Source organism: Pteropus alecto, unplaced genomic scaffold, assembly GCF_000325575.1.
Source record: "Pteropus alecto unplaced genomic scaffold, ASM32557v1 scaffold467, whole genome shotgun sequence".
Taxonomy (NCBI): Eukaryota; Metazoa; Chordata; class Mammalia; order Chiroptera; family Pteropodidae; genus Pteropus; species Pteropus alecto.
This window is the reverse complement of record NW_006439722.1, coordinates 370,209-381,258: the sequence shown is the minus strand read 5'-3', so window position 1 is coordinate 381,258 and position 11,050 is coordinate 370,209. Positions and strand designations below refer to the sequence as shown.

Genomic DNA, 11,050 nt, shown 5'->3' with positions numbered 1-11,050 from the left:
CACCTACCCAGTCAAGGAATCTAATGATTACCTTGGGTACACCTGGATAATCCATGATAAACTAATTAGAAAACTTAATGCCATAATCTACCTTAATTACTCTTTGCCTTGTGAGATAATATATTCCCAGTTTCTGGGGATGAGGGCATGCACATCTTGGGGGACTATCATTCTGCTTAGTATGTAACCTATTTTAACATGCCATTTCAAACTTATTCTCTGATTTTGATAAAAATTCACTGCACTGATTTCATGCAATACAGTAACAGACAGGCAGAAAACTCATTTTATTAATTTTGATAATATTCGATTGAACCTAATCAAAAGCATTACCAAATTTTCAATGGCATTTTAGCACCTAGACATGATTTTGGCTGCTTGAAAGATTGTTCCTTCCCACCCTCCACATCCCAGGATTTTCATTGTTCCAGACATGGTTATGATTGACTTCTGTTTAAGCAAAGTGTCACTATTCCAAGCACCAGAATTAAATAAAATGAATGCCTACTTTCCTAGTAAATTTAGATAATTGCATATTAGTATAACAAATTAGTTCAACCCAAATGGATTTTATTTTGATTGTTGATCACTGTTGCTCAATTGTCTGGCAAGTATCCTGGAGCTGAAAATGGCTGCTTCTGAGAACTAGCCTATACTCTGGAGTCTAATCCAGGGTCCTTTCCTTGGAATTAGGTTCTATGTTTAATCTTCACATTGAAATCCTAGCTCCTTCTCCTAGGGACTAATCCTTAGATGGACAAATCCTTGGGCAGCTATGTATCCTTGAGGCACAGAGAAATACTAGTTGTTTCTTTTTCCACATTCTCTTTTGACCAGGTATTCTTTCTTATAACTAGATTTATTGATAGTGAGGAAGAAACTTTGGCAGTAGGTACACCAATATAAATGCATGTAATGTGATGTTTTTATTCAATTTATCAAAAGAAAATAATATATATGACAATCCTACTACAAAAATATTTTAAATGCCTAGTTTGATTTTAATCAAACCTAAAGAAATACAGATGTTTTGACTGTAATTTGACTTAACTATATAATATGCTTAACACATTATAGATTCTATTTATACATTCAAAGGAATATAACATTAGAATTGGGTGCAATTATGCTGATTTGTAAAAAGCACAGATTCAACTACCTATGTTAAAATACTACTTTTTCCACTTCTTAGCTCTATAAACTAAGTAAGATACTTAATCTCTCTGTTTACATATGTTTCCTCATATATAAAATGAGGAAAAATGCTACTATTCATTCCATAAAACCGATGCCAAGATAAAATAAGTTAATATATGCAAAGCATTTAGAGCAATGTCTTTTGCCTAATAAACACTACATACATTCACTGTTATTAGAATAACTGGCTGTTTCATTCAGACCTATTAATTTTTTTTACCAAGTCAATTGATTATTAAGGATTACAGAACTCTGGACAAAAAGCATGACCCCTGTTCTGTGTCCGGGAGCCTTTCTGCAGACACACAGCTTTGGAATTGGCCTACAACCTGTCTGTAAGTCTCTCTTTGGAGACACACTCTTCTTTAACTCCTTAAAAACTTTCTATCTTCCTATAAACCTTTTCATCTTCAAAGAGATCAATTAGGCTTTAGTCTTTTTCCCTTTTCATGCAGTTAGATGCATTCCGAAACAATGAAAAATACCAAGTTAGAAAGGGAGAGATGAATCTCTTCATTTGGTGGTTACAGCCAGAGGAGCTGTTTGGTGGTCCGGGCAATGCCCATCCAGGATAGGAAATGGAAATATAGGTACACAACTTCAGTACTTTCCATCCACCACCAGATATTTTTTCTTGCTTAGGAGTTTCATTCATTCACTCATTCAAGTTACTGAAGAAAAAAAAAATCAGTAGGCAAAGAGTATAAGTAGAGTTGGTCTTTAGGGAGATAACTCCAAGACCAGTGGGTGCAAGAGGAATTAGGGACCATAAGCCCCAGAAAAGTAGATGGGCCCAGCAGAGCAGAGCCCAATAAAGACAGTGACAATGACAATACACCTTTTTCACCTACATTCAGTGTCTGCTCAATGTTGAAAAGTATTATGAATTAATAGACTTGGTTTTGCCTCTTGGTTGATACTATAATACAACAAAGTAATAAAAATCTCAACAGTGGTCTCATTAAAATCACTAGGGAACTTATAAAAATGCCTATGCCTGGGATGAATTCCATGCAAATTTAATTAGAATGTCTGAGGCTGAGATCCAGGCATGGGTGGTTTTTAAAGCTCTGCAGGTGATTCCAACATACTTCCATTGTAGACCAACTCTGCTAACAACAGCTTTTCAGAAAATGGTTCAAACTTTTCGATCTTCCGTCTGTGGTATTTGATCAGGGCAGAAAGGCCAAACTGGACTTTCCGATTGTCCACCATTCCCATAAGTTACCTACTCCTCTACTGAGATGAATCGACTAGAGATTGTGATTGTATAATTGATTGCTGATCACGTATTTCATTTTTCTTAGCACTAGATTAATCCCTTCCTTGTTCTGCTCTATAAAAGAACATTGCAAATCCTGTGGGAAATGATTTATAGGCAATATGCCCCAAATTTTATTACGTTGACCTAATTACAGGCTTTTTTTTTTTCTCTAATAGTAATCTATTTTTTTCTTTAAGTAGTCAATGAATGGAATGCAATTGCAAAGTGACTTTGAACTACACATTATTTCATTGGTCCTCTCAATAGTAGCATGCAGTAGACCAGATGATTCTCATTTACTGGAGCCGAGAGAAATTAAGAGCTTTTTTTTCTCACACCAAAGCTCATATTCTTACTTTATAAACAATTGTCTGATGGTGAGCATGTCACAGGTAGTAACTGAGAGACTGGGAACAGATAAAAGTGGATGTCCTTTTCCTTTTAGAAACTTCCAATCGAGTTGAGGAAACCAAACATACATTTAAACTTATTGGGGTTTTTTTTAGAGTTTTTCAATTTTTAGAATGGCTATGAACTACCCAGTTATGATAGAAGAAATTTAGATTTCTAAGCCTTATTTTGAAATTTTATGGTCTAGTATTCTCTTTATCTTTTCCTGGAATGAGCATGTTTATCAAGCTGCCTTGATGATTATGCTCTAGTCAACTTTCTAAGCCTCAATGATCTCATATATAAAATAACAATAATAATATCACCAATTTGCTATGCAATAGAATGCTATAATTTACATAAAGCACTTAACAGTACCAGGTATATAATAAGTGATAGTCAAACTATGTACATACATCAAATCATGTGGTTTTACATTATTTTATATTACAAATGAATGCAAAACATTTTAAGAAGCAGCTGAAATAATAAATGAAGGGATGCAGGGAGGTGGTCAAGGTCAGATGAAAATTATTAAAGAATTATTCACAGTTTTAGTGAGTTTTAAAGGCCATTGAATACACAGTAAAATAAAATAGCAATTACTTCTGTAAAGGAAATTGAAATTTGAAAATAAGTGAGAAGCACATCATAACTGATTAACTTGGCCAAATCACCTTGCTATTCTTATAAAAAGTAAGAACTTTATGACAACTTATTATAACATTGTAATTTATCATCATTGAATAATTTCTTTTAAGAACCATCTCATGTCATTAAGAGTTTCTGTCTCATGTGCGCATAGTTGATAAATTAAAAGGCAATGTAGTATCAGTCCAATTCTGTCTGTGATGGATGTTTTGTGGACTTAATATAATGGAAGGAGGAAAAAAAAAAACATTTGGCTTTTGCAAGAATTATAGGAACTGGTGCTAACCAGAGGGAATTTACTATATCTAAGGCAGATGCTACAGTTAATTGGCTCAATATTAAGTTAAGAAAATACGTGAACATTTGTACAGTCTTGGCTTTGGGGAGCTCAACAACGTTAAAATTACTAGGCAAGTGGATGCATAAGTTTTCCAAGCCTACGAAAGCAAACAGAAAGTTGGCTGAGAGAGAAAACAACAATGAAAAGGCACACAGAAAGACCTACAGGATTCAGGTTTATACTTTAAAGGAGACAGACTGTGAAGTGTGCCAAGCTCCCCAAAACATTGATGTCCAGGCTGGCTTTGTTTCCCAAACAGATACAGTGTCTCATTTCTATCTAAGGCAAAACTTTAAGATCTATAGTCATCCCAAAACAATATCAGACATTTGACATGTCAGACTGTGCTAAGTCCTTATTTATGTACTATGTTTTGAAATTTCATATGCCAAAATGTATATTAATCTAAATTCATTAATTCAAATTACAAATATTTATGGAGTATCTACTATGTAATAGATAAGTATGTATGTGACATGGGAAAATAAAGATGAATAAGACTTTCTTCTGTGCAAAAGTTGTGTTCAATCCAGGGGAAATTGTCATGAGCCAAAATGTCATAGAAAACATAATTAATACTTAATACAATGAAGACTTCTGCATAAAGTCTAAGATTTAAAGTATAGACCTCAATGGAAGTTAGGGACTTTGTTATATGAAGAAAATATTGAGAAATTTTTCAATTTATCCATGTCTCTTATGCCTAAATATTCAGTGTGGAGGATGTGTGAAAGCATAGATAGTTTTTAAAATGCCTCAGGGAGATTCTGATATGTATGCTACTACCTGTAGTAAATCACCCAATAAAAGGAATCAAAAAAGGAGTCTTTTCCTTCTGGGGCAAACATGGAAAGCCTTTAGCAGGAGGTAGCATAGAAATAATTTCTCAAAGTATCTAAAACAAACAAAACCTTTGAAAGAAAGAATCATTTTAGGAAAGGAAAAAATTTTTCAAAGGCAGGGAGCACAAAGTTTCTGATTCATAATTTTGGAAAAACAACCATGTGAAAAGCCCTTGTAGAGTTACCTTCTGTATGGTGACACTTTCGTGTGATAAAAGTGAAAAATGGAAGAATACCTAAAGGCCACTTCTGCACTGAAGGTATCTGTGAGGGAGTCTGCAATGGTTAAACCAATGTGGTTTATTCAGGGCCAGCTTCGTGGGCATGTGACCAGTGCAGTGGTGCAGGGACTTACTTTAAAATAGAACTTTAATTCCCTGTATTTGTTGTCTTGAAACTATTAATAATTTTATATTTGAATTTGCTGTTTGTAAGTGAAGTCCAAAGGGACAGTGAAACAAGCACTGGTGGCTTGGAGGCTCCATTCACAGTCATTGTGGTCTTCCACACTTCCACACTCTCCCTACACAGGGTTCTCAACCACTGGCTCCCAGCTCCCTGGAGTCTGGGCTTACTCATTGTCTCCCTTCTCTTCCTTAATCCCAGGACTGCTACAAATCTCCACCTGGAGTAGCGACCAGGTTCTTTCCTCAGGGGGAAACTTGCCTCCACCATCACCCTCTGCAGCTAGTAGGAGCCTGGAGGCAGTCAAGGGAAGACTCAGGGTTGAGCATGCATACACCAAGGTGCCTCGGGACAGGACATGCTGAAACCATCCCTGCTCCAAACTGACAGCTCCATGGCCGTTGGGTGGGTAAATTGGTGGGAGTGAAGCTCTGGCCCACTCCAGATTCAGGTAATGAGCATATTCTAGGTTGCAATCCCTTGAGGGGGTCACCTGTCTGCCATGGGTTGGAGTGGATATCAAAGAGAAGGGGAAGTTGATTTCCCCTTTCATGGCCACTTAGATAGGTCAGTTCAGCGGCTGGCAGGAGGAGAATCCAGAATCCAGCAGGTGGTGAGTCCTGTGGGTACACTGATTCTTGGGCCAGCACTCTGGATGCATATGGCACTCTCCACATACTCGGCAAGTATCGCCATGCTTCAGGGAGGATGACATTAAATGACGGATAAAAAAGCACCATACTATGTCAGGAGAGAATCTGAGGAAGAAAGGAAAACATTTTATATTTTCATTATTTTTATATTTTTAGTATAAAAATGTAAATACTTTATGAAAGGGCATAATTATCCCCATTTTCCTGCTTTTAGAAAAAGCAGCCTTTGATTTTTATTTTTTTCTGGGCCACTCAAATTATGTAGCTGACCCTGGTTCTATGATTGATTTTATCTAATTAGCCTGAGTCTAAATAAGTCCACATCCATAAGATGCAAGTGCTAAACAATATTGAATTCTCATCATCTCAGGGTGTATGAATAGACTATATTTCAGCTCCTTGCAGATAGGCGGGCCTATGTGATTAATTCTCACCAACAGAATGTGAACTGAAGTGATGTGAGTCGCCTTCAAGCCAAGATGATAAGCATGTGTGCCTCCTTTTTTTCAGCTTACCATCTTATTACACAGGGCAGTAAACCTCCAGATTGGTGGACCCTGAGACTCTCAATGATGACATATTGCAGAACCCCTTCTCACCCCCTCTCAATCAATGTGGAACCAATGGACACTAAATTCAGTGAAAAGCAAACTTTAATGTGTTAAGCCACTTAAATCTGCAAGTTGTTTGTCTCTTGATCACCCTACCTCGACTTAAAACAGGCTATGATAACAGTCAACAAATATTATTTGTCTGGCTCAACCTCTACTTCAAATATCAGAAGGCTTTTGGAAGCCTTAAGGTATGAGTCATATTTATTGCTTAAGTAATATTATTATAAAATCATGTAGAATTTATCCTCTTCCTCTTCCTCTGTTTTGACATGACTTAAAAAAAAAGGGAGGGGGGTAAGGGCACTTCACTAAGCCCTGGGATCCCGGCATCAGAGAAAATCCAGAAAACTAGGATGAGAACATGTAGTCGTGAGATGGAGGGAGCAGGGAAAGCAACATCTGTATATATGAACTGGAAAGTCAAAACAAAATCACAAAGTCACACAAGAATATAACTTGTCACTTTCAAAGCATTCAAGAAAAATATTAAACCTATAGACATGGAATAAAGAGAAGAAACTACCGTTATCAGTGGTTCTAAGAAAGGCCTCGAAACTTCAAAACTAGTCGCCCTGTTAACCTAGACTTTCAGCTCCTTACACATTCAACTTCACTCATGGACACAAAAGGTTAAACTCTGGCTGCTGGAGCACTGAGACAGAAATAGTTATATTCACAAACAAAAGACTTACTTATAATTCTATTTCTAAACTCTATAATTTTTATATAAAAAGAAAAATTATATTTGAATTTCTTCCTCTATTAGACCATTCATTAACCCATAAGAAAATAAAAACATGTGAAGATACTCAAGCATATACTTGGATTTCTCATGACTCCGAAAGAAAAAAAATAATTATCTAGATTTAGTCATCTCTTTCATTTAAAAAGTGAAACCAGGGTACAACTTCCTTTTTTATACATTTTGGTGTTTTAATTATAGCACAGTAATGTTTGACTGTAAAAAAGGGCATGCAACCTGAAATCACAAAGGAATCGTAAAACTCAATGGGAAATATTTGATTTTGTGACCTTTAAATTTTCTTTGTCAAAATATTAAAAATGAAAAAAGTAAAACAAATATTTTACACACCATAAAATAAAATATTAGAAAAATTTTAAATTAAATTTTTATTTCTGTGTTAAACCTTATTCATAAAGAGTTTAAACATGGCTTGTATTTTTGTTGTATAACTTATGATAAAGAGCAAGTATCTTGTTGTCTATGGCCATGCTACCCTGCACAAGCTCGATCTCATCTGATCTCAGAAGCTAAGCAAGGTCAGGCCTGGTTAGTACTTGGATGGGAGACCACCTAGGAAGACCAGGTGCTATAGGTGTAAAAAATAAAAAATAAGGGATTGTAAACTGACAAAGTCTTTGCCTCGCCTAAAAAAAAACAAAAAAAGCAAATATCTTCCATCTATATGAACGAAGTGTCATACTCTTTCCTAAGTCTGACTTAATATCTAATATAATATTTAACCCCCTTTACTTTCAATGTCATGAAATATATCTGTGTTCTTTATTTTATTTTATTTTTCTATTACTATATACCTTTTCCTGGGACATCTCCTTTTTTGTCACTACCACTTTCCTCATTTACATTGATAAATTGACATTTTCATTGGTAAAATGACATTTACTGAGTTCTTCTAGCTGCACACCTAGAGTTTCTGGAATGTCAGCAGTGTCAACATTTCTACGATCAGCTATTTCTTCTATAAATTCCATGTATGTTCAATTCAAAAGCACTTCTATCATTATCACTTTTTACTTCTTTGCTGTACTTTCATTTCTGTTTACTAATTTGCCCTTTTGTTTGTAAACTGTCACATGGGCCTGGGAGACAAGAAGGCAACACAACTACACATACTTTACAGTCTGTGTATAAACTAAGAGATGCGCAGTGACCAATAATCAACAGACTTTAAAAGAATTGATGTGATCGATTACTCATTACAGTACATCTTTTATCTATACAGTAATTTGTGAACTGAAGACAGTGTCAGTGAAGTTTGTACTTTTCCAGTTATAGTTAATATACCAGGTAACTGACATTTGAACTGTGTTGCTGAGGACTAGCATTATTTAATTAAACTGTTGTTAACCGAAATGTATACATATTAGAACAATAAAGAGAGCAGAATGCCTAAATTTTTCAATATTCTCAAATATCTAAAATGCTCTCATGACCAGATACTATTTTCTATTTGTCTTTTTTTCTAAAACAAATACAACTCTAACCTCTTGTATAAAAGTAGCTATTGTTATTTATCAATTTATGTCCTGCAAAAATTAATAAATAAAAACCTCATTTAAAATGGAGTCTGGATGCTAGAAGAGAGAACTCTTATCCAAGTGTTACTCAACATACACACTAACCCCAAACGGAAGAGACATGCTTTGCATTTCAGACAGGAAGTGATGCTGCTTTACTACCTTAGCAGAAGGAAGAAAAGATTCCTCCCCAGTAACAGCTCAGTCAATGGGAGATTGCTATAACTCATCCAATTAAAAGTCATTATACTTCAAACTTTCAGTTTCCTCCAGCAGACTCTTTGCTTACAACAATCTCTCCCAGATCCAAAAAAGAGTGTTCCTCTTTTTTGTTTCTCTGGACTTGAAGTTGGTTAGCTGCTAGATGGCTACATGTCCTGAATTACAATTCTTTGTTTTTACCGATTAACTTGTTTTGCTGGAAAAATATGTATTTGTGTGAGGTCAATAGCCAAATATTAGACCTCAGTTGCTATGGAATATTGCTGATTGTTTCACATAAAGTCAGTTGAACTAGGCAACATTGGCACATTTACTTTATTAAAATTTAACTAATTGTTGAATTATATCATACAATGTCAAAAATATTGACTCATTGCTTTCATAAGAAGAAAATAAATCTAAATGAATTATCCCAATAAAATTTTCATACAGCATAGTTCCATATAGGCTTAGAGAAACTGTAATTTTTGCAAACTCAGCACAATGCAGTATTTTTTGTTTGTTTGTTTTGTTTTGTTTGTACATTAGCATATTAATATATTATATTAATATAGTATATTAATTATATGTTATAAATGATATTTTTAGTCCTATACTGTACTGTTTCCCTTGAAATTTGCATTTTGGATTTTCTGTATATAACAGAGTTCTATAATTTGATTAGTGTGATATAGAGAAAGAAATGTTAAATGTGTTCTTAGAACGCTATGACTTTCATCCCTGCTGCTTAGTGGTGTGGGCAAAGTAGAATAACATTTCTTAACCTGGTGTTTACCACTTTATACATGCTATTTCACTTAATTTTTATAAATAGGCTAAAATTAAAGTATTGCTATCACTGTTTTAAGAGTGAAGAAATGAAATCTAAGAGGTAGGAGATAGCTCTTCCAAGGATACAAAGCTAGGAAGTGATAGCATAAAGATTTATATCAAGATTCGTATCATGCTGATATTTACACTACTTTTTTAAAAACAGCAGGTGCAACATTTTGCATTTATTGGAAAATTTTTATTTAATATATACTTAAAGAGATGAAAGATAACCAAAAAAAGGGCAATTAACAATAATCACAAATCCACTAATACCATGGCACAATATTGTATTATGCATCATAAAATTACCCACCATGATTTTGATACTCATGTTACCCCATGGGACTATGTCAGTGCTTTAATAGAACTGTTTATTGACAGATTTTACTTAATCCCAAACACATTTAGGGATAATGGTTAATATCTGTGGTTGTCCCCTACTGAATATTCAAATTATCTTAAGTAAATCTCCTGAAAGGACACACTATTCCAGCCCTGCTGACTCAAAAGCTTGTTTTTAGACTTTAAAGAGATATTACAAATAAAAGAGCCTTATAAGCTTCAAAATTTTCTATGGTGTTCATTATTATATAGTTATATGTATATTTTTCTTTGCGTATAAGAATATATCATCATTCTGAAAAAGTAATTTTAAGCACAATTTGATTTTGTGTTCTTAGATCGGTTAAGACAAATTCCATTTGCTTAAGCACGAGTGTAGGTGATCTGGAAAAATCATTTTCAATTACCTTAAAAATTTGCTGTAGGGCAATAAGAAAGGCAACCAGAAATAGGCAAGCACTTCTGGCACTACAGAATTAAGACATTGTGCCTCTAGCTGGGTTTCCATTTTGTTATTTCCATTGTTCTCCATTCTGTGTGCTATAAATGAGTAATATCTCAGAAAGCTAGAGAGCTAGCTTTTCCCTAAAGACATCAGAAGTCTTAAGAAAAAAAGCCTATAGCAAGTCCAATATTAATGTGAAATACTGTGAATTAAAAAATCTCTTGACCAAGGGATATCAGAAATTCCAGTTTCTATAGACTGGGGAAATCAACACACATTTTACTGTATTTGTACTCACAACTCTACCTTGCCATATAAATGGAAAAATAAATGGATACCCCCAGATCAAAGCAAATAAACCAGAAATTTGAATAACACATCACTACACAAAAGGATCAGAGAGCTTGTGTCCTTACAATAAATAGTAAGAACAGAAATATACATATTTGGGGGCCATTTAAGCTTATTTTTATCTACTCATATCTCATTTGTTTTTTTAAGTGTTCTCAGAGTAGCCCATTGAATTCCAACAAAAGTGTTTGAGATACACAGGATAGCACTATGTACATTTAACATAAGCAATCAGTGATTT

The 11,050-nt window shown here is 34.5% G+C and overlaps 1 pseudogene; it reads left to right on the top strand.

The window, feature by feature from the left end:
* Positions 1-7,577: 7,577 nt before the first annotated feature.
* Positions 7,578-7,696, top strand: LOC112483932 (annotated as a pseudogene).
* Positions 7,697-11,050: the final 3,354 nt, after the last annotated feature.